The 24,264-nt window shown below is 36.8% G+C and overlaps 1 protein-coding gene and 1 long non-coding RNA gene across 21 annotated transcripts in view; one reads left to right on the top strand and one right to left on the bottom strand.

The window, feature by feature from the left end:
• The window catches only part of DYM (dymeclin), a 359,236-nt gene that overhangs the window by 154,147 nt on the left and 180,825 nt on the right, over positions 1–24,264 (bottom strand). The gene's annotated exons all lie outside the window — the stretch shown is intronic.
• Positions 845–14,365, top strand: LOC139084873 (uncharacterized). Of its 2 annotated transcripts, none has more exons than XR_011542734.1 (2): positions 845–1,001; positions 14,175–14,365. It is a non-coding gene; the product is annotated as an uncharacterized lncRNA (long non-coding RNA). The 2 variants fall into 2 exon arrangements; XR_011542735.1 differs by lacking the exon at positions 14,175–14,365 and adding an exon at positions 1,286–1,536.

A 24,264-nucleotide genomic window follows, 5' to 3' on the forward strand; every position in this document is an offset into this window, starting at 1 on the left:
TGAAAGAAAAAGGCAGAAGGAGAAAACAGAAAGACAGGAGTTTTCCTTTGAAAAAATAAATCATTCTTAACGTCCTCGAAGCTTTCTGCGTATTTTCACTAGATGGTACCCAGGAAAAAACAACTGTTCAAAGAAAATACAAAAAAGATAAAAGAGAAAACAAACAACCCAATTAAAAAATGGGCAAAAGACCTGAACAGACACCTCTCCAAAGAAGATACACAGATGGCAAATAAGCATAGGAAAAGATGCTCCAGATCGTATGTCATTAAGGAAATGGAAATTAAAACAACAACGAGATACTACTACACACCTATTAGAATGGCCAAAATCCAGAATACTGACAACACCAAATGCTGGTGAGGATGTGGAGCAACAGGAACTCTCATTCACTGTTGGTGGGAACACAAAATGGTATAGCCATTTTAGAAGACAGTTTCAGTTTTCTTACAAAACAAAACGTACTCTTACCACATGATCTTGCAATCAAGGTCCTTGATATTTACCAGAATAAGCTGAAAATTTACGTCCACACAAAAACCTGCACATGGATGTTTACAGCAGCTTTTCTCATATAACTGCTAATACTTAGAAGCAACCAAAATGTCCTACGTAGGTGAAGGGATAAATAAACTGTGGTACATCCAGACAATGGAATATTATTCAGTGCTAAAAATAAATGAGCTATCAAGTCATGAAAAGACATGGCGGAATCTTAAATGCATATTACTAAGTGAAACAAGCCAATCTGAAAAGGCTACACACTATATGATCCCAACTCTATGCCATTCTAGAATAGGCAAAACCATGGAGACAGTACAAAGATCAGTGGTTGCCAGGGGTTAGTGGGGGAGGGAGGGATGGACAGGCAGAGCACAGAGGATTTTTAGGGCAGTGAAACTGTTCTGTATGATACCGTTTGTCAAAACCCATAGAATGTACAATACCAAGAGTGAAACCTAATGTAAACTATGGTCTTTGGGTGATGATGCTGTGTCAAGGTAGGTTCATCAATTGTAACAAACGCATCACCTCTGGTGCAGGATGTTGATAGTGGGGAGGCCGTGTGTACTGAGGAGGCATGGGGTATACGGGAATTCTCTGTATTTTCTGTTTAATTTTGCTGTGAACCTAAAACTGCTCTTAAAGAGAAAGTCTTATACTTAAAAGAAAAAAAAAAGATACACTGTTGGGGAAAAGTCTCAAAATATGATGGTGTCATTGGTTAACCAAATGAAACTTGCCTTGGTAGAACAAAGTGACGTGAGACAGTTTCTCTTTATAGCATTACAAACAATTCCTGGAAGACAGGCAACAACACCACAGCAAGAGGGAAGATGCCATGGTGGAGGGAACAGCCATTAGGAATCGGAAAACTCTGAAATCTAGAGGTAGCCCAGCACTGGCAGCTTTCTAACAGTGGGGATTTGATCTCACGAAGCCTCAATTCCACAAATCGCAATACAGAAGTAAAAACTTTACTCCAAAATTCTGAAGCGATGTTACAAAAAAGTAAAATAATAAGAATTATTATTATTATCATTGTCAGAGCAATTTCATGTGTGCCGCATTTCAGACCATCTATGATTAAATCGATATTCTTTTTGAGTTCTGGAAAGGACTCCAGGACTCAATCTACCAAAGGAAAGCAAAGACTTAAGAAAACATAAAAACTGTGTTCTATAAAAATGTGAACCACCACCTCCTTAAACAAGTGACCGCAGTTTATATGATCATCAGTAAAGCAGATATCATGTTTCTCCTGATACAATCACAGCAGAGCTTAAATTTAATCCTGAGCAATCATCAGACTAATCCAAACTGAGGGGCATTCTACAAAAAAACCTGTTCTGTATTCTTCCAATTTCGAAAGCCCGAGGGACTGCTCTGAATGAAAGGAGATGGGGGAGGACAATAAATGCAATATGTGATTCTGGGATCGGATCCCAGACTAGGGGTAGAAAAGGTATTTTTTTTTTCTAGAAAGGAAATTAGTGGGGCAAAAGACAAACTCCGAGTGCCTGTAGATTAGACAACAGTATTTTCTCCATGTTAATTTCCTGATTTTGATAAATGCCCTTGTTTTTAAGAAATACACACTGAAGTTCTCGGTGGTAAAGATACATCATGTCTATAAACTTATTCTCAAATGTTTCAAAAAAACAGACGATGATACAGCAAATGTAAAATATTAACATTTTGGAAATCTAAGTGAAAGGTAAATGAGAAATCTTTATACTATTTTTGCAAGTCTGCAAGTTCAAGATAAAAGGTTCTAAAAAGTGAATATGATATTAAAACATCAAAAACTAATGTTTTTAATCTAAAAAATAAAAAAAGGACTAGTCTTTTTGATATGCTGAATAATATCCATTTTAAGATTATCAGATTCAAATCTAGAGCCCTAAAAGGTCATTCTGACCTCTGTACTTAAAGCTGAGGACATCAGAAAAACTAGAGCGTGGGAAGTAAGCAAATGTGGTCTGGAGCTAGCCCATAAAAAACAGTCAATGTTACTTAAGAGCTACATTTTCATAAGAAACAAAATCTCTTCAGTGCCTTCTTATATGAAAATGTCCAGGATTATGCAATGTATAGTTCTGAAATGTTATTTGATATGGTTATGCTTGACCAAAGTACGAAAATGTTCTGTCCTAGAACAACACTGAAGTCTATGAAAGGCCTAAAAACCACAAGCAAAAGGGTGATGCTTAAAAAAGATCCCAGAGTCAGGCTTTCTAATAAAGTATTTCTCAGTACTGTGAGAATAAAATTACATTTTCATAGCAACTTTTCACTAACTTATTTTCTTAATTATTTATATGCTTAAAGAACTTTTTTTTAAAAACTGAGCCTACCAGGGGCAGGTTAAACTTTATGGACTACCTACAATATTCTGTGTATCCCTTTCCAAGCCCCATTTTTCTTTTTTTTTGGAAAAGCTGGTAGTAGTAATAGAAATATCAGTAGTAAATATAAATATCACAGTAGTAAATATAAAATATCAAGAAATTAAATTAATAATAAATGTTTAGGGTCTATATGAAGAAAATTACAAAAATTTACTATCGGGTATAAAAGAAACCTTGAATAAATCAAGAGACACCAGCATGTTTCTGGATGGGAAGAGAAAATACTATGAAGGAAGCCACTATCCTCCACAGATTCAAAATCTCAATAGGAGTATTTGATTTTGACAATGTAGCTCTCTTATAGTGGTTCCTAAATTTCTTTTATTTAAGTGTCTATTTTCAGTCAATAAAAGATACGGATCCCATTAAAGAAAAATGTACCAAGTCATATGCACACAAAATTTTATACAAAGTTTCAAGATCTTCACAGGGTCCCTGAAGCCCATTTGTATTATCCCTTTGCCCCAGACTCATGAAGTCCGAGAATTGAGCTCCTGTGCAGAAGAAGAAATAGGTAAAAGAGCCAAGAAGACTTTGAAAAAGAAGAGTAATTAGAAGGAATTTAACCTTATGCTATTCAAATACATAAGGCTATAACAATAAAAGTGAGTATTACTGGAAGAATAATAGACATCTGAGTCAATATAATAGCAAAGAAAACCCAAAAATACAATCTAGTATGTGATAAAGCTTACATTTACATTTTGGAAGGGGGTGGGATTTTTCATACCTGTCTGTAGAAAAACCTGTAACATATCTGGGGGAAAAATCAGACATTTATCTTACACAGCAAATCAAACTAAATACCAAACCAACTAGAGCTGAATGTAAAAAAAAGGGTCCACCAAAGAACCAGGAGAATAAAAGAGGGAAGTGGGAGAGGTGGCCAGAAGAAAAAGGATTAGCCGATATGACTTCGTGAACATTTAAAATATCAAAAAACAGCATCAATAAAATTAAAAGGTGACATGTACATTTACAACATAAAATAGAACAGTTTCTCCTTGTGTCTGTAAAGAGCCTTTGAAATCAATAAGCGAAAGATGAAAAACACAACTGATAAATGAACAAAGTGCACACACTGGTAATTCATAACTATACAAGCAGTAAACAGTTTACTCTCACCAGTGATTAAAAAAAACAAAATTACAAGAATGAAATGCCAATTTTTGGCTATCAAACTGGAAGATGTTTTTTTAAAAAAGCTAATGGGAACGGCAAAAATAAAGGAATACTGACATTTCACACACACTTTAGTACATGTAAGTTGGGCAATGTTTCTGAAAGGCAGTAAGACAACTGATAAAATCATCAAATGTACATATCTCTACATGATAGCCTTTAACATATGAAGAAACTGTAAAACTCTTAATTTTTTCTTCTCCGATTGATATCAAACATTTGTTTTTTCCTCTTTCATGGGCTATGGTTTCTAAACTCTCTGTCAATCGTATTACTCTCCTTCGAATATTTACATTGTTTAACAACCTTCTCAGCAACGTAAGAAGGGCAGAGAATATTTTCTCAGTGATAGTATTTAGATTTGCTGGGACCTGGAGATAAGAGAAAAGCAGACCAACTTTTAGTCATTTCTATTATAGTTTTAAAATTCTTTACAGACACAGGCAATACATTCCCTTATTGCCTGAACCAGTGACAGCACCCCACCCTTGGCATGTGCCACTGGTTATTCTTAAAATATGGCAACATAAGTGCACACATTATTCTAGATGTGTTGTGTTTGGGGCAATGATGAGAAAATTATATTCTGTCTGTATAGCTTAAAATTATACATATTCAAAAACTAAAATTAAGTCAAAAAGAAAAAATTCCTTTAAATTGAGAACTGAAACAAATGAACTTAACTATATATCAAGTGCTGCTAAAAATACACAAAAATTATTTTGAATAACTTTAAAATGTAGAATTGATTATACCTACTCAGTGGAATATACTCTGAGGACAAAGAGACAAAAAAATCCTAACCTTCACTCACTTAGTAATACTAATATTATTCTGAAACAATTACATGTATATATAGACACACATAGAGACATAAATATATGGTGGAATAAAGATAAAAAAATATATTAACAGAATTCAAAAAATCAAATCAGAATTTACGTTAAATAATCTTAAATCTGAATCAGAACCAACACTATGAACTTCTTCCTGTTCAAGAACTTATATTTTCCTAGCTTTGTGCACCCAAGAGACCTACAAGTGACGAACTCCTTCACAATGAGCATCCTTATCACCTACCAACCAGACTGTGGTTTCTAAATATCATTCCCACTAAAAGAAACCAGAGCTTCCCAGAAGAATAGCTATTTCTAGGTCTGAGACAGGAAATGTGCAAGATGAGCCTGAGATACCCTAGAGGCCTAAGAGCAAGGAAACGATCAAAGACGAACGGGGTCCTACGGAAAGGACATAGCGACAACGTACAAGGTCTCCCCAAAGATGGCACAATCAGAAATTAAAAGGAATAATTACTCTGCGAGAGACTGAAACACATAGAATATATGGAAAAATCCAGGAATTCATAATAAAATAAAACAAACAAAACCCAAAAATGCATTAGTTACTACTGAAGGTCAGAAGGACACCACTCTCCTCTGAAAATTAAATATTAAAGGGAAAGAATTATGCACGAACCCTGTCTTTCCAACTAAACCTAGATGGAAAAAAGAATTCTACCTAAAAAAAAAGCACGCAATGTTATAATTTGAAATTTTCCTTTAGGCAGCCTGTAATCAAACAACTAATTCAGTCAAACATCATCAATGGATGAAACCATCACGTGAAAGAACAATGATGAAACTCAGAATGAAGGGTTTAGGTTATTACCAGCTGAATCCACGGATCTATCTTAGTATCTCCAGGATAATTAGCAATTAAGGATCTCCTAATTCTATGCAACATGAAATATGCAGGAACACTTACGAAGTATTTTTGCCAAAAAGATTGAATCTGAATGATCTATTCTTTAGAGTCAACTTTCAGTTTACAGGAGAAATCAGTGATACGGAAACAAACTAAAGGACAAGGGAAGAACAGACAAACCCAGAACGTGGGATATTCCGTAAGACAACTGTCCTGTTGATTAACTAATCAAAGTTGTGAGTTAAAAAAAAAAAAGAAAGAAAGAAAGAAGAAAAAGATTTCGATCAGGGATCAGCAACTTTTCTCTTAAAGGGCCAGAGAGTAAATACTTTAGGTTTGTGGGCCATACTGTCTCTCTTACAACTACTTAACTCTCCAGTTGCTGCAAGAAAGTAGACATGGACAAGATGTAAATGAATGGGCATTGTTATGTTCTAATAAAACTTTATTTACAGAAATCCTTACCCTGCTCTAGATGGAAATAACCCTAAAAAACATGATGAATCAAATGTGGTGTGAGGACCTTGCTTGGATGCTTTTGAACTAACCAAGATAAATAGGTATTTTTCAGATAATCAGGCACAATGTGAATATGGGTTTGATATCAGATTATATTAAGGAACTGTTGTTAATTTTCTTGGGTGGACAAACTAAGTAATCAAACTGATGTAAACAGTTAACGGGTGCTACAAATGAAAACTAAAAATAGGGAGACTTCACCTGATCAGATAGGTAAGGGAAGTTTTCCCTATAAAAGTAACGATTCATGGGGCCGGCCTGGTGGTGCAGCGGTTAAGTGCGCACGTTCTGCTTCGACGGCCCAGGGTTCACCGGTTCTGATCCTGGGTGCGGACATGGCACCGCTTGGCAAGCCATGCTGTGGCAGGTGTCCCAGGTATAAAGTAGAGGAAGATGGGCGTGGATGTTAGCTCAGGGCCAGTCTTCCTCAGCAAAAAGAGGAAGATTGGCAGCAGTTAGCTCAGGGCTAATCTTTCTCAAAATAAATAAACAAAAAGTGACGATTCAGTCAAGATTTAAAGGATGAATAAAGCAGGATAAGAATTACAAGCAGAAGGAACAACACAGACTAAGGATCTGCGCTGTAAGGAAACATGTCTCCTATGCAGAAGTAAAAGCCAACAGTGTGACATGAGCTAACCTTGGGAAAGAGAGGTAGATGGGGCCAGATTACAGAAGAGTTTTGTCTTTATCCTAAGAACAATGGGAAGCATCTGAAGCGTATTAAGCAGAGGCGTTAAGAGGCTGAGATCTGCATTTTGAAAGGATCAATCTGGCTGCAGACTGACAGGCAAGAGTTGGTAACAGACCTGTTAGGAAGTTACTGCAGTAGAGTAGGGAGCTAAGGCATGGGGTAAAGGAGAGAAGCAGATGGATTTGAGAGAGAGTTATTGACAAGACTTGGTAATGAATTCGATATGGTGGATGAGAGAAAGGGAGTGTCAAAAATGACTCCCAGGTTTCTGGCTTTCATAAAAGGTGATGTCATTCACTGAAGCAGGGAACAGGAAAGAGGATCAGGGAGGGCTGGAAAGGGCAAGATTTCCATTTTGGATATGTTCAGTTTACGATGACTCTGAGAAACCTGAAAGACGATATATCAAGTATCTAATTGAACAAAGTATCTGACCTCACACAGGTCCAAGGATAGGTCTAGCCTGAATATGTATGTTTAGGAGTCATCTGTACATAGGTGAGAATGGCTGAGATCTCCTACGGAAGGAGTAGAGAGAAGAGAAGGCGGTCTGGGGGAGGCCTTGAGAAATGCCAACATTTAATAATATTATAAGATCATGTTAAATCTAGACAGAGGAAGATAAGCCTTCACTGAATTTTGAGGCATGGCCGGGGGAAAAAAATCCAGGAGGATGAGGAAACCAAGAAGAGACTGCTCTGAGGAAAGAGTAGTTAACAGTGTCAAAACTAAGAGGGGAAATAAGACAGAAAAAACGGCCACTGGATTTACTAATATGGAAATCACTGGTGACAAACAGTCCCTTTTGTTAGTAACATCAAAAAACACCATTCATTAAAACACAACCCCAGATACAAGGCTTCTTATCTTTAATCTCATTGATTAGCTCATTTATATGTAATAAATATCATTAAGTTTCCAGAGTAGATTTTTGCAAACCAAAAATTTATAAAATAGCTCACACACACACAATTTTACACAATATAAAACTTCCAATACAATGTGGATATCTAAGGATATCCAAGAAAACAAGCAAAGAAAAATCTGGGACGAATGTCAGGAAACTACACAAGAGTGGTGGAAGCACAACCCTTGAATCATTTAACTCCCTGGCAGCAGAAGCCCTTTTTCCTGGAGCTAAATCTACTGCCAGCAATGAAGATCCTGGGAATCTCTTGTATGAAGGATTAACAGACTGGCCCAAACACTGGAAAATACATCGAAAGGAACAATCCAGTACTAGCTCAGAAGGGATGAAATGACCTAATATTCCACTGCCAGATCTAGAAAGTACTAGAGATTGTAATAATAATAATAAAAACGACCTCTTCAACAGTATAACATTACAATACAAACTTCTTTTCTGTGATCTGTTTTATCTCAGTTGCTGAAGAAATTCAAAATAAGAAAATTCCCTAGATTTGCACCATAACAAAACATTTTAACCAGTTAGAATTTATACAATCATTGATACGGAAATTTAATCAAATTCTCTGATTTGAAAGTCTTCCAATAAGCACCTGAATTAGCTACTTATTTTGGGATACGAATGCATCAACAAAGACCTATAAAATGTGAACATTTTTAGAAACTTAAAAGATAGCCAGATATTTCAGATAGCAATTTTACCATGTCTTTGCCAAATTACTTGCCTCCTGATTTTATAATATTTATTATAATCAGACATACATTTTGTAGTATCTATAGCATTAATCACACCACCTTTTAGGGACAAACTATTTCCAAAAATGTTTTTGAGAACTTCAACTTTGTCTTTGAAGAGTTGATCACAGTGAATTTTATAGAATCTCATTCTCCTCTTTATAGAAAACAAAGCAGTTAAAGGCAGATTTTTCAAATACTACCAAAGTAAAGGTCACCAGGCACATGAAAATAATTGTTGTTTTTAAAGTTTTGTAAACAGTAAGGGTCATATGTACCAGATATCTAAAAATATTAGACTAAGCAAGTGAAAACTTACATGGTACTCATTAAGTATAACATTGTCATTAAGAATAACATTGGTCAATCTATTACCAGCATTCCTTTTTATATGGCATATGCATAAAAAAAATCTTTTGACTTTGGACAATGCAACTAGTTTAAAAGAACGCTGTTGTGGCTCTCCACTACAGACATTTGCTCTGCAAATGCCCGATATGGTCATGCAGCAATGTGGAGCTGGCTTGGTTCCCAGCAACGCACAGTTATGCTATACGGCTTGAATTGTATTTCAACGTGTTAATAGCATGTTGCTGTCTGCCCTACTTGTGGTCTAATAAGCAAGGTCTAAAAATCCACAAATGTAGACATTCATTCCAAGTTCCTTTCTAACACTTTCTTTTCATGAACTTAGTGTTAGGAAGAAGGGAACACTGATGGAAATTTCATAAGGAAGGAAAATTTACTTGAAAATAACTTCTTGATTGGATTTGTTTACAATTTATATTTTAAAAGAAGCATTTCAATATGTCATTCTACTCCTCCTTGAGCCAAGGGAAGTGGTGGATTGACAGCACACATTAAAATGGTGACTCCCACAGACACCAAATTGGTTCCAGTGGAGGTGGAGTTGATGGAAGGAAAAAAAGACCTAAAGCACATGCTTATTACAGAAATAGCTACCAAAGACGCAGAACTCAGCCTGAAAAATTTTAATTTACATTTACATATCATCTGGAGAAATTAAGAGACATTTTAAAAAATGCAGTCTTTGGGGGACATTAATGATTATATACTAGATTCAAAGTGTTCCTCAGTCCACACACATCTGTCTAAATTGAATAATCTGGGGTATAAATACTATGAATGTAATGGAAAGACATTTCTATGGTTCACAAATGGAAATGGTTCACAAATACATAGGTATAAAATAGCATGTTCGGCACATTTTATGATCAAAAACTTGCTCACTTCTAAAGTTATTATATTTTACAAACTCCCCCTTTACAAAAAGGCACAGAGTCATAGCCATAGTAAAATTCTTTTGAAATATCTGGGTTCTGAGTCTTGATTCTTTAACATACATGCCACAAGTATTAGATCAGTGAAGTCAGATAATCTGGAGCCACGAAAAAACGCCAATTCTGCTCAGACTGATTAAATATTTACGTCACAGCCTTTCTGTAGTAGAGCTGAAAAAATACACACAAGGTAAAATGGTATACGATCTCAGAGTTGAAAATCTATTGAGGTCATTAAAAAATAGGAACAGGTCTTCATACACAGAAATTATGCTAATAACTCATCACCAGAAGACCATCTTGTAGTCATTTTTCAGTTGTGGTCATGGATATACACTGAAACATCCATACTCCCTCACTCTTTCACTCGCATGGGTGTGGTGACACACACTAAACCCACATCTGTAAGCTGGCAGGCAAGGATTACGGGTGCTGTCTGTTACAGGAATGTGGTCATCATGAAATTGAAGCTCACTGGCGTAGGTGGGCGGAGATGAAAAGCCTGATCTTGGTCTCACCAGCTCTCATCAGCCTAAGTGAAGTATTAGCCTTGCTGCCACAGCAACTGACAGACACACGAGGACACCTTTTCCTGGAGGAAGGGACAGGACACGTGTTTCTTTTGCCTCTGGGTCTTTGCACCTGATGCTCATTCCACCTCTTTGTCCTTCTGGCAAACTCCTCCTCCTCCATTGTTTAAGTGGGACTCTTCTATGAGGCATTCCCCAGTCGCTTTAGGCACATTGTGGTGGTTTCCCTTCTAGGTTCCCATTGTGCAATGTGCTTATTGCCAATATACAACTAAACATAAGGTGTATTCGTAACTGTCTTTGTATCTTCCCTCTCAACCATAACCTCTTTGAACGCAGATCCTGAATTTTTATTTTTGTTTCCCTAGCACCCAGCAATATGCCTGGCATTAAGAAAGCACAATATTTATTGATTCACTAGAGGAAAACTGACAAAAATTAATGTTCCACATTCAACGATCCACAAGTTATCTTGTTGATGAGAGTTTCTATGCATTTATACTACACTGACAATCACATTTGAGGCTGGGCTGGGATTCAGAGTCATAACCATAAACATAAAATTACTTCCTTAGGAGTGAGCAAAGGTCTATAAATCACTGGCAACAGGAACTTACACATAATTTCTCTCTAAGGCCTTAACTGCTGATTTTTAAAAATCTTACAAGAACTCCATGATTTGTCCACTTTTGCAGAAGTGCAAAAGTTTCAACCATTTTAATGACTTCTACTCCCCAATCAAACAAAACCTTTCTATTTTCTTTCCACGAAACAGGGAACTGGAAGAACATGATTAACCTCGAGTCTGCCGTCCTGAAATAGTTCTCAAGACCTTACTTGTTATCACCTGATTCATTCTATGAATTACTTTACATTATTTGGGATCAAAATTAGCAACAATTTACCAACTTCTAGAACTAGGTGCCTTATGAAAGCCTTCATATCCTTTTTTTTTTTCCATTTTTTTCCTTTTATTTATTTATTTTTATTTTATTTATTTATTTTTTTATTAATGTTATGATAGATTACAACCTTGTGAGATTTCAGTTGTACATTTTTGTTAGTCATGTTGTGGGTACACCACTTCCCCCTCTGTGCCCTCCCCCCACCCCCCCTTTTCCCTGGTAACCACCGATCAGATCTCCTTATCAGTATACTAATTTCCACCTATGAGTGGAGTCATATAGAGTTCGTCTTTCTCTGACTTTTCATATCCTTTTTAAGACAAAAATTATAACTGTTGGATATAAGAAATGGGCAAGATGGGATGAAAGAGAGCAAGAAAGAAAGGGGGTAAAAAACTTATGGAAAGAAAGACAGACCGAGGTGTTTCATGACCATTTAGAGAAGGAGAAGACAGTATGCAAGGAGGACTTATATCATAATGGAAGAGTCATAGGTGCTTATTTAAATCTAGCATCTGAATAAACAGTTAGTTCTTTGACTCTCCTCATTTCTACTTGGAATGTAATCTATAAGAAAATTAACCAATGGTTACCCATCAACCAGTTTAATCTAGCTGAAGATTCAAGATATAAACATACTAAAAATTAAATGACAAGAAAACAACCTAAGACATATCATAATTCCATATACAGTCAGGCATCGCTTAACAATGGGGATATATTCTGGGAAATGCATCATTAGGCGATTTCGTCATTGTGTGAACATCACAGAGTATACTGATGCAAACCTAGATGGTACAGCCTACTACACACCTAGGCTCTATGGTACTAATCTTACGGGATCACCACCATATATATGGTCTGTCATTGACTAAAACGTCATTATGTGATGCATGACTGTATTTACTAATTGACAAAATAATAAATTTATGACATTAAAAGGTGTAAGAATAAGGACTGAAGAGAGTACTGTGGACTATAAAGAATTAAGTATCAAGAGAAAAATATTAAGTAGGTATTACAGGGTTGAATTTTATCACCCCGAAAGATAAGTTAATGTCTAACCCCCAGGGTACTTCAGGATGTCACCTTATTTGTAAATGGGGTTGCTGAGACATAATTAGTTAAGATGAGGTTATACTGGAGTAGGATGGGCACTTAATCCTTCTAAGAAGAGACACAGACAGAAACACACAGTGAGAAAATGGCCATGTGACGACAGAAGCAGAGATTGGCATGATGCACCTACAAGCCAAGGAGTGCCAAGAACGGTCAGCAAAGACCAGGAGCTAGAAGAGAAAGGAAGGATTCTCCTCTACAAGTTCCCGAGGAAGGATGGCCTTGCATCTTGATTTTGGACTTCTGGTCTTCAGAACCGTGAGACGATAAATTTCTGTTGTTTTAAGCTCCCGGTGTGTGGTGATTTGTTACAGCAGCTCTAGGAAACTAATACAGTGGGCAAGATGTGTATATTCAATTAGAAATGACCTGACTATGACGTGGTACAGTCATTACGACCCCTTCCCTGTGGACTCTCGTCTCCTAGGGGCTGGGCGAGTGGATAAGATGATGGGGAGACACACAGTTGGCAGTTGAGGGGAGAACAGCAGCAGTGTGGACAGCCCTTTCTGCTTGTTTCAATTTCATCATCACTTAATATGGGGTACTCAAAACAGGAAGAAAACTTAAAGATCACCTAGCTGTTCTCAGCCATTTTCCTGCTACTAGAATACTGACAGATGCATCACTCTCTTAGCACACTCCTGTGTACAGCTTCCAAGGACCTGGCTCTTCTTGCTCTCTTTTCCTTCCCACTGCAGAAAGCATACTGGCATGCAAGAGAATTAAAGGGATATTTACAGAGTAACTTTGAATCCATTCTAATTTATATTACAGAAGAATAATTACGCCATCATTAGAAACAAATTACCTGCAAGATATCTCCTACCTCCTTAAAGAAGATTTCTCTGACCAGCCAATTTAAAGAAGCTCCCTGTCACTATCACCTCATCTGGTCTTCATTTGCACTTATCTCAAATCCCCTGCTTCATCTGTTTACCTGCCTATTATCTGTGTCCCTACTCAGCCAGCCCCAAAACGTCTGGCCTAGTGGGAAGAGAAGTGAAGAGTCAATTAATTATAGCACAGCATAACACTAAAAATGCCATGAATACATGGCAGTGGGTGGGGTAAAGGGCGGTGGAGATCCAAACCTAAGCGGGAAGATGGGAAAAAAGGGTCTTAGAGGAAGTGACAGCTAGGCTGAGACCTGGAAGATGAAGATGAAGAATAACTAAAAATATAATCTCTGATTTCGTGGTACTCGTTAAGAACAAAGCAGATTTTTCCAAAAACGTTCCTCCAAACTACCTTCACATTCAAATCATGGATTTTAAGTATTCTTGATGCCCTCTTAGAGTACTTCAGTAGTTTCCAAGAACATGTGATATAACTTAGAACAATATAAATAAAGGAACAAAGATCCCTAATCTTTTCTAAAATGGGAAGACTCATATATGAAGTATATTCAAAATCTGCTGCACAAATTTTTATCCTCCAGAAAGGAGAACAATTTTTCCTTCACACTTCAAACTGTGTATAGGTGCTGACTTACTATAAATCTAGGTGATTCTGGCTGTTTTCAGCCTAATTTTTCACTTAAAAAAATGCTTCGATGTTTATAATCCATCATTTCAACATTAAATCAATTTATAAAGGTAAAAACATGGCTTTAATAATTAGCAGTTTTGGCTTCTGTATTTCAGATGGTGATCATCACAGGACAGACCACCAACAGAGCAGAAATCTGGAGGAGAAAGGAAGGGAGAAGGGACAAGGATGCTTGTGTTACAAGGCTGAAGCTCAGCAGAACAACTGGAAGGGAAGGTTTTCACGGTGTCCCTGTACATTTGATGATTAAGTCAATCTCTCAAAAAAAGGAGACAAGGAGTTCAAATGCTTGCCAATTTTGTCATTTTTCTTTTATTAAATTTCTCTTTTATCCATGGGTGGTAAATACGAGGGAGACTGTTGGTGAAAGGCTCATCTCCACAAATTCTTTTAAAAAAAATCAACTGCCAGTGTGCCACAATTGCCAAATTCAATGGAGAAAGGATAATCTTTTTGAAAAATGTTGCTGGAATAATGAAAGGTCCATATGCAGAAAATGAACATTGATTCATACTTTGTACCATACACAAAAATTAACTCAAAGTGAATTTATAGACCTAAAGGTAAAACCTGAAACTATAAAATAACTTCTAGAAGAAAACATAGGAGAATATTTTTGTGTCCTTGGGTTAGGCAAAGAGTTCTTATGTAGATATCCAAAGTATGATTCATAAAAGAAAAAACTGATAAATTGGACTTCATCAAAATAAATTTCTGCTCTTTGAAAGATGCTATTAAAAGACAAGCCATTGACTGGTAGACATATCTTCACAAACACATACTTGTAAAAGGACTTGTATTCAAAATATATAAAGAACTCTCAGAAGTCAAAAGTAAAAAAAACCAAATAACCCAACATAAAAAAAACAAAAGTTGTGAATAGACATTTCATCAAAGGAGTTATATGGATGGCAAAAGAACACACGAAAAGATGTTCATCATTACTATTTATTAGAGAAATGAAACTTAAAAGCACAATGAGATACCATTACATGTCTATTACAATGGCTCTTACAAAAAGATAATACTCATTGTTGGTAAGGATGCAGAGTAACTGGAACTCTAATGCATTGCTATTATGCAATGCAAAATGGTACAGTAACTTTGGAAAAGTTTGGTAGTTTCTTACAAAGTTAAACATACACTTACCATATGACCCCAAAACACCACTCCTAGGCATTTACCCCAAGAGAAGTGAAAGCTTATGTTCCCACAAAATTCTCTATACAAATATTTACAGCAGTTTCATGCATAACTGCCCCCAAATGAAAACAATCCAAATGTTCTTCAATGGGTAAATGGATAAATAAACAGTGGTATCTATACAACAGAATACTACTCAGTAATAAAAAGGAATGATATGCACAACCACATGGATACATCTCCAGACTCAAAAGTCTATACTGTATGATTTCACTTATATCACAATCTGTAAGAGAAAGAACTATAGGAACAGAAAGGGGCTTGGGTGGATAGAAGGGTTGCAGAGAATCTTTAGGGAGATTAAACTTTTCTCTATCTTGATTGTGGCGGCAGTTACAGCACTATACGTTTGTGTCAACTCAAAGAACTAAACATTAAAAAAGAGAATTTTCCATACATAATAAAACAATTTTTAACTGTTCTAAAAAATTAAAAATTAAAATCACTTATGGTGAAACATTAGCCAATGTTAGTGAAATATACCAACTGTATTCAACAGAAGAAGAAAATTAGGTTATAGATTCCAAGCTCAGTTCTATATGTCCCGTTCAAGCCCAGACCATTTGTCTTTGTAAAAACCTTTAATATCAACCACTTTATAAACTCTGCACACTTTTAAAGTTTCTTATTACATGCCATCATCAAAAATTTCTTACTAATCTCAAAACAGTACTACTATCAGACATCTGCGAACAAAACCCAGCATTTCCTGCTATGACAGAAACTTAACATCTCACCCAAAATGCACTATATTGAAGTCAGATAAGTTATGGAAAAGCTTACCACACCCTAAGTACTACAGCAATGGCTCATTCCACATCAATCTGTGTATTGGCCCAAAATAAACAAAAGGCATATTAGAGAAGAATTATTTCTACAGGTCTTAATGGAAGTGAGAGGAAATAGTCAATGAAACACTAAATATTTAATTCAAAACACTCAGTATACTTGGTTTGGTAGCCTGAGACATATGCTTTATAATTAATAAAACAGACTTTCTCTATAAGAATCTACATTCTATCTTTTAACAGATAAAATTCTATAGAAGGCAGAGAACAAGAGAGAATAAATAGAACCAAGTAGAGAAACTCAATAGCCTATTTGCAGAAATAAAAGACAAAAGAGAATGTTTCTACATTACAAATATATAAGAAAATATACAGTTTAAATAACCAAATAGAACCATTATTTATTTTTTTTAAAAAAAACACTGACTTCACTAAGGATAGTAAAAGAACGCTAGTATTGTAATGTCCGATAGCCATATTTTAGATAGCTGTAACACCTTAGAATAATACACTGCCTTTTGAGAAGTTCAAGGAACCTTAAGATCAACCTCCTTATTTCATCATTTCAAGAAACATTTTCTAATTTTCACCTTAATTATTTATTCATATAGGTAGGCATGCATGCGTATATTTAAAGCAATGGAACTCCTTCAAATGAAATCTGATGTGAAAATGTAACATGTGAAACAGGTTATAGCAGAGTAGAGCTGCTCTGGGAGGAGTAAGGTGGCCTGAGAGCCCTGGCTGCTCATGACACCACCACCAAGGAAAACAAGAGATCTACAGGAGAACAAAACACAACACAAAAATATCAGAATTGTCGCATCTTGGATTCGAGAGGGACTTCACTATACTTAATGTTCCATCAGTCTCTTCCATGGTGCCTCCAAAGGTATGCAGCCACTGTCGACTAGCCTAAGTTATCTTAGTCCTTTCCCAGCTTAAGCTGAAACGTAGGTCACAGTTCTACTGTTCTATGTGAGAGACGCTGAAATATATGAAATAGCTACCACACCCCTTATAGTTATTAGCATCAGCATGCCCACTTTGCAAACAGAGCAGGGTGGAGTGAATCTCTTTGTGTCTGGTTCCTCTGTGTTTGTGGCTGTCTAGATCCAGCTATAATGACATAAACAGCAATTAAAATGCCTCCTACTGCACTACAACATGCAGAGCTGAAAAATTACCAGAAGAACCTTAGTCAAAGTCTAAATATAGATTGAAGTAGTAACCAGTTTTGAAAAGGGCCATATCAACATGACTCCTAAAACTGACAGTGATTTTACTTCTGCTAATAGGAAAAGGATTAGAGGTTGCAGACCAGAAAACTTCACGAGTAAACATTCACTGATCTAAAATAAAAGACAAGTAATTCTTCTACAATAACAGGCATTTCTATATACTTTCCAAAATTTTTCTTCCTTGCCAGCCCATTGATGCTTTTTAGCTACACATGTGGTTCTCCTCTCCCCTTACCTTTATCTGTTGAAATACTATTCATCCTTTAAGATCTCCATTAAATGCCATGTGATTCATGGAGGCCTCCATTTTATCCTAGGTTAGAATTACTCCCCCTTCCATGTTCCTACAGTACTTTGTACAACTTATCACTCTCTGTCTCATATTACAGTTGACCATAGAGAAATTCTACTGGATTGAAACTGAATTTCTTATTCCTAAACTATACTTTCACATTTTTTTCCAGTAGATGAGATACTTAAATGTGGTAGGAATTAAGGACCCATATAATGCAAAAATGGATGGATTGGTTATATACTATGGAGGTTTCTAGTTGGGATTCAATACAATGTTCAAGAATGTACTTTTCACAAAACAGCTGGATTAAAAAAATCCACTGTAGCTTTACAAAATAGCTTGTCTCACTCCAAATGCTGTATGAGTAGTAACATTTTTGACTCATTCAAAAAATATTTACTAAAACCTGCTCTGTAAAAGCACTGTGCCAGGTACACAAGAATAGAAAAATTAATCAAGACTAGATGCTCTTCTAGGTACAAAACCTTTGTGCTCAGGTGTCAAGTTACACGGCTTACTTAAAGATTTCTCTTCAATCTGCCCCTAAGGGCCTTTAACTTGCCCAGCCAGCCATTGTTGCCCCATTCCCACAGTATGGTGGTTGTGCTATTACAATCTCCTCTAGTTTCTCGTTTTCCAATGATTAGAAAAATGCAACTAATGGTTGTCCCCTAGTGATTCAGTTCTCCCCTTCTATACCAACAGATTTTTTAGCAAGGCAGATGGATGCAGTGAATAAAAACATTTCTCAGCTTTCACTGCTGCTAAATGTTATCAGATGACTGAGTTCTGGCCTACTAGATATAAATATCTCATGGCAGCTTCTGGGAACCTTCCTTAAGACTCACCTAGTACCTTGCGTCGCCTTTTATTCTTTGTCTCCTCCTCTATCCTGTGGCTTCAACTCAAACGCTGACTGAGACCATTTAGGGAAGATCAGACCCTAGGGACGGTGGAGGTACACTGAAAGGAGTTTACCCAAAGATGTCCATGCCCTAATCCCTGACACCTGTGAATATGTTACAAGTCAAAAGGGAATTGGCAGATGTAATTAAGACTACAGATCTTAAAACAGGGAGATTATCCAGATGTGCACAATCTAATCACACGAGCCCTTAAAAGCAGAGAACTTTCTCTGGCTAGAGTCAGAGAGATGTGGCAGAAGGATAAATGAGAGAGACCGCCAGCATGTGAACCACTTGATGTGCTATTAGGCTCTGAGATGTAGGGGCCCACGTGCAAGGACCAGAGAAAGGCTTCTAGGAGCTAAGAGCAGCCCCTAGCTGAGCACCAGCAAGAAAACAGGACCTCAGTCCTGTAACCACAAGGAACTGGATTCTGCCAACAACCTGGAATCTAGAAGCAGATTCCTCCCAGAGCCTCCTAATACGAGCCCAGCCAAGCCAGATTTCTGACCTACAGAACTGTGAGGGAATACATCTGTGTTTTTTAGGCAGTTAAGGTTGTGGTGATTTGTTACAGCAGCCAAAGGAAACTAATACAGACTTCCTGGAGCAGAACCTCCATATCAGTCCTTGAAGGCCTGCTTTGGACTTTTACCTGGAGAAAAATAAAACTGTTTCTTCTTTAAACTATTAGGATTGTCAGTCTTTCAGTTACTCACAGTTGAACCTAAATTTGACTGATACACTTGATGAAATCCTTTCAACACAGCACACTATCAGTATCAAGAGCTAAAGAATAACAGAGGCTAAAGTGAACAACTATTTCAAGCTGTGAACACTTTAGATACATATGTCATGATAATATTAGACGGCCTTTAATAAGGTTTATTTTCACTTTTCCGTTGCAACAGAGAGTTCAATGGCATAGATTACACTGCTCCCAGTGACTGGACCAGTCAGGAGTAGTGATCACTTATGGGATACACTAAGGTCAACGTACATCAGCAAAATAGGTGCAAATGGCTTGGGAGGGAAGAAAAACACAATTTCAAGTAAATACATACTATATATCACCATCAAAGAAAAAAATAATTACGGCTTGAAAAAAATACCTAAAATCTTTCAATTATTATAAAGTACTCCATTTCATAATTGTACTATAAAAACATAATACTATAAAACCTTCACACTATCCTTTTTCTTTATGAAGAAGCAAAAACTTCTGCAAACAAAATTTGTTTAAGCTAATTCAATCTTCATTTTAACACGAAACATTTGGTTTCTAGACATATAAGGAAAACAAAATCCATGTAAAATACTTGATAATTTAGTTAAAAAAATTTGGGGGGTTTTGGAATGTTTTATTCACATTTCAGGTGTCACTTTTGGATTATCTAAAAATTAAAAGCTTCTTTGTAAAACCTTTCAGAAAGGACTTCCAGTTCTCCCTTTATATGAGGGTGGTCTGTGAAATATCTATTAATACACAAATTAAAAATATACACACAGTCATTCTCAGTCATGTTATTTGTATTTCCGAACTGCTTCAACTGGATCAAGCATACCCTACTTAAAGAAAACCAATATGTAGAAAGAAGAAATTGCCTTATAAATAGTGAGACTCAGGAAGGGAAACAGGCAGGGATGAATTCTAAGAGCTAATAATCTATAAGAAATGAAAATAAAGTTTTATAAAAATAATAATGTAAGTAAATGAAAAAATGTGAACTGACTACCCCAAAGGGTAACGACGTAGGGGTTGGGCACGAGCAGCGCCTGGCGCCAGAAGAACGCAGCATGGAACACAGCATGTACACCGAGTAGAGTAAGGTGAGTCCAAACAGGTCTTCTCTTTGTTATTATCATTTTGCAAGGTGAACCAAGGAAGCAGTGATCACGCATTCTAACCTTGCTCTCCCCAGAAAGACTCTGAACAGCCTTCCCTGCTACTTACTGAAGCCCAAGACACACCTGAGATTTGAGAGCACTAGAACTGGATTCGCCTCCTTGAGGAGAAGGACTCCCCAGCAGCTGCTCATTCAGGATATCCTCACGCTGCATTTGATCAGGCAAACTGCCCATAAGGGTCTCTTGCCTGTAACCCCAGGGATCACTTTAGGGGACAGTACCAAAATGACAAGCTACAAACAAAGGCTAATGTGGGGTGTTGAGTGTCACGAAAAATGAACAACAACAGTCACTCAGAATCATGTCTGCCATTTTCCCCAATGCCCTCACTTGGAGAGAAAGAGGTGGCTAACACTTAAATGTGCTAAACATTGCTCCAAATGGTTTTCATATATTTACTGATTTAATCCTCACAACAATGCTACAAAATTGGAATTTATTATCCACACTTTATACAGGAGGAAACGTACACAGAGAAAGCTTTGGCAAGAGGCAGAGGTGGGTCTCAGTGTGGTGTCCACTGTTAACCACTATCATACATTGTCTCTCATGCATCAACAAGGATTTTCTTTCCAGAGTTGTATGTGTATGTGCGTGCATATGTGCAAATAAATGTCCAAATACATGGAATTAGTAATTTTTCGAATTCAATGATATTTGGAAACCATATTATAGAAATATATCTCTCAACACAGGGGAGATATATATATATATATATATATATATACACACACACACATACACATATATATAAAATGGAAAATGTTTACAAAACTCTATATATGACATAGCCTGTTTGTATGAAACATACACATATGTACAAGTAGAAAATTATCTGGAGTGTTACACAGCAAGGCATTAGTCTAAGGATTGCTTGGAAGCAGGCAATATGGCTGTCTTTCAGCTTATCTATATTTTCTGTAATGAGTCTGTGTTGCTTTTGTTTTGTAACTGAATTATTTTTGAAAAACCATTTACTCTACAATTATTATGTACGTGCCAGGCATTGTTATAGGTACCTGGGATACATTTGTGAACAATATAAAGATCCCTGTCCCTTTGGTGCTTACCTGGTAAGAGAAACAGATACAGTGATAAATCTTGCTTTCCCTTCGCCCCGTAAGCACTTTTGTCAGTTCCCTGTGTATCCTTTCAGGGCTTCTGCATGAACGTACGGACAAACGTAAACACACATTATTTTCCCCCTTACTTACACCAATCACGTACTGCATATATTGTTCCATGTCTTTCTTTTTCACATATCTCAGAAAGCCTTCACTCTTTTCTTTGTAGCTGCACACTGTCCATGGTATCAGTGCACCATATTTATTGAAATAGGTCTCTATTGATGGATACTTGAGTTGTTTCTAACCTTTCACTATTATTAAAAAATACTGCCAAAATAAATGTGTACATTGTCATTTTGCACAAATGCAGATATGACTATTGGGTCAAAGGGTAATGTATTTGGAATTTGGATAGCTATTGCCGCATCGTTCCTCATAGGAGTTGTACCAATTTAAACTCCCGCTGGCAAAGTTTGAGTTTCTCTTTCCACATAACCTCACAAACAGAATTTTCTAATCTAATAGATGAAAAACGGCATCTCAGTGAAGTTTTAAACTGCATTTTTCTTTTTAGAGTGCAACTGAGCATTTTAAAATATATTTAAGGGCTACGTGATACCCTTTTATGGGGCTTTAAAAATTTTAAGCTTTGTGAATATATCATCTTTAGGCAACTTGGTTACTGCCTTCAGGGAGTCTCTGGGTAGCAACAGGACTGGCTTGAATTCAATTAGGTATTATTTTTTCACTTTTGAGAAAATGCCAGGAAAGTGAATAGCAAGGATTAGACATGAGGACAATAACTGTCTTATTAGTTCCCCTAAGCCTAGCACAGGGCCTGGGGCATCTTAGGTGTCCAATAAAATGTTTACTAAAAAAACTGGCACCAAAAAAAATGTTTTCTTTGGAAGTTTATAGCACAACAGCACCACCAAGGGGATCTTTGGCTGAAGCATCCCCCATCAATTTCCTTCGCCAGATCTCTCTGAAGCACAGCAAACACACAATCGAATTGGAGACAGTGTGACTGCTGTATAAACGCCACTTCCAAACAATCTGTGAGCTCCACTCTACAAATTTAATGCTGCCCCTCAACCTCTCTGGTACAGAACTTCTGGGGCTGCCACTGTCAGAGTGAACATCTGGCCAGTCACACTGCCACGGGATTACACACCACTGTACCTTCTCAGCCCAAAGACAAGATCTGGCCATTATCAACCACTCAGTGATCAGCAAGCGCAGCCACATAAGCATTCAGAGGTCAGGAACTCGGCCCACTTGTTATGAGTAAAGACACCATTACTGGAAAGTGGGCATTTCCTTCTGAACAAAAGAAATTGAATACAGGCAAAAGTCAGGGGAGAGAACTTTTACGTCAAATGTAAATTAAACAACAGCAAGAAGAATGCGAAGGCAGCATTTGAATGGATTCAGCTTAATTTTCTATTGTGAGCAGAAATCTAGATGTTTATCTTAAGGCAAGAATTTAAGAAGGAAAATAGTCTTTCATTTTCCCAGCTACACTGGGTAATAATTTATTACAGTCTTGTGGCAGCTAGTATCCAGAGACGGCCACAAAGGAACCAAACCTCCCCGTGTTTATGTCCTTATGGTCCCCTCTTCTTGACTCTGGGCTAGTCTTTGACCTGCCTTTGACTGATAAAATGTGATGAAAGTGATTTTCTGGGAAGCTGAGCTAGGTTATAAGGAACCTGACAGTTTCTGTTACTCTTGGGATGTTCCCTCTTGGGAACTTGTGAGAAGACCAAGCTTCATGGACAGGTCACATGGAAAAGAATGAGGTACTTCAGTAACGTCTCAACAGACCTCCCAGCTGACAGTTGGCATCAACTGCCAGCCATGGGACTGGGTCATACTGGACCTCCAACCCAGCAGCTGTCTGACTGCAAGCACACAAGAGACCTCAAGTGGGCATCACTCAGCTAAGTCATCAATCCGCAGCACTGTGAGATATAATGATACATTGTTGTTTTAAGCCACTAAGTTTTGGGGTGGTTTGTTACACAGTAATAGACAACCAGAACAAATTTATTTTAAAGCTACACCCAGGCAAGATGAGCAATAACTTATATGACAATTTAGTACAGTAACCTTCCCATCTTATGACTTCTAAAGATAGAGACCATGTGCTCTTACAACAAATAAACATGATTTATATATTCTGTATATGCTCTTTCTCTTCCAACCCCTGATAAGTATGATCTCAATAAATATTTATTAAATGGAAGCATAAATAATACAAACATAGCTAACTATTGATTATATTGATGGAAGGAAGTAAGGGTATAATTAATTCAGAAATACTAGATATTTAAAAGTATATACAGTGAACTTTGCAATACAGACATGCTAACATTCACATCTCTACTCCACCCTCTGAAAGGGCATTAGAGCATCAGTTCTTAAACCTACCTCAGGGCCCCTTTAGACTCTTAAAAAATTACCGAGGACCCCAAAGAACTCTTTTATATGTGAGCTATACCTGTAAACATTTACTGTAATAGAAACAAAACAGAGGAAAATCCAAAATACTTATTAATTCATTTTGATATAATAGTGAACACATACGTTAACATAACATTTAACAAAATATAACTCCTTTCTAAAACAAAAAAAATGCTTGAAGAGTAGTATTATTTCTATTTCTGCAAATCTTTTTGCTGTCTGGCTCAACAGAAAACAGATCCTCATTCCTGCTTAAGTCAATCTTTTTTTAGTTGAAGCATATGAAGAAAACGCAACCTTATAATATATGTA

Source organism: Equus przewalskii, chromosome 7 (genome assembly GCF_037783145.1).
Source record: "Equus przewalskii isolate Varuska chromosome 7, EquPr2, whole genome shotgun sequence".
NCBI classification, from domain to species: domain Eukaryota; kingdom Metazoa; phylum Chordata; class Mammalia; order Perissodactyla; family Equidae; genus Equus; species Equus przewalskii.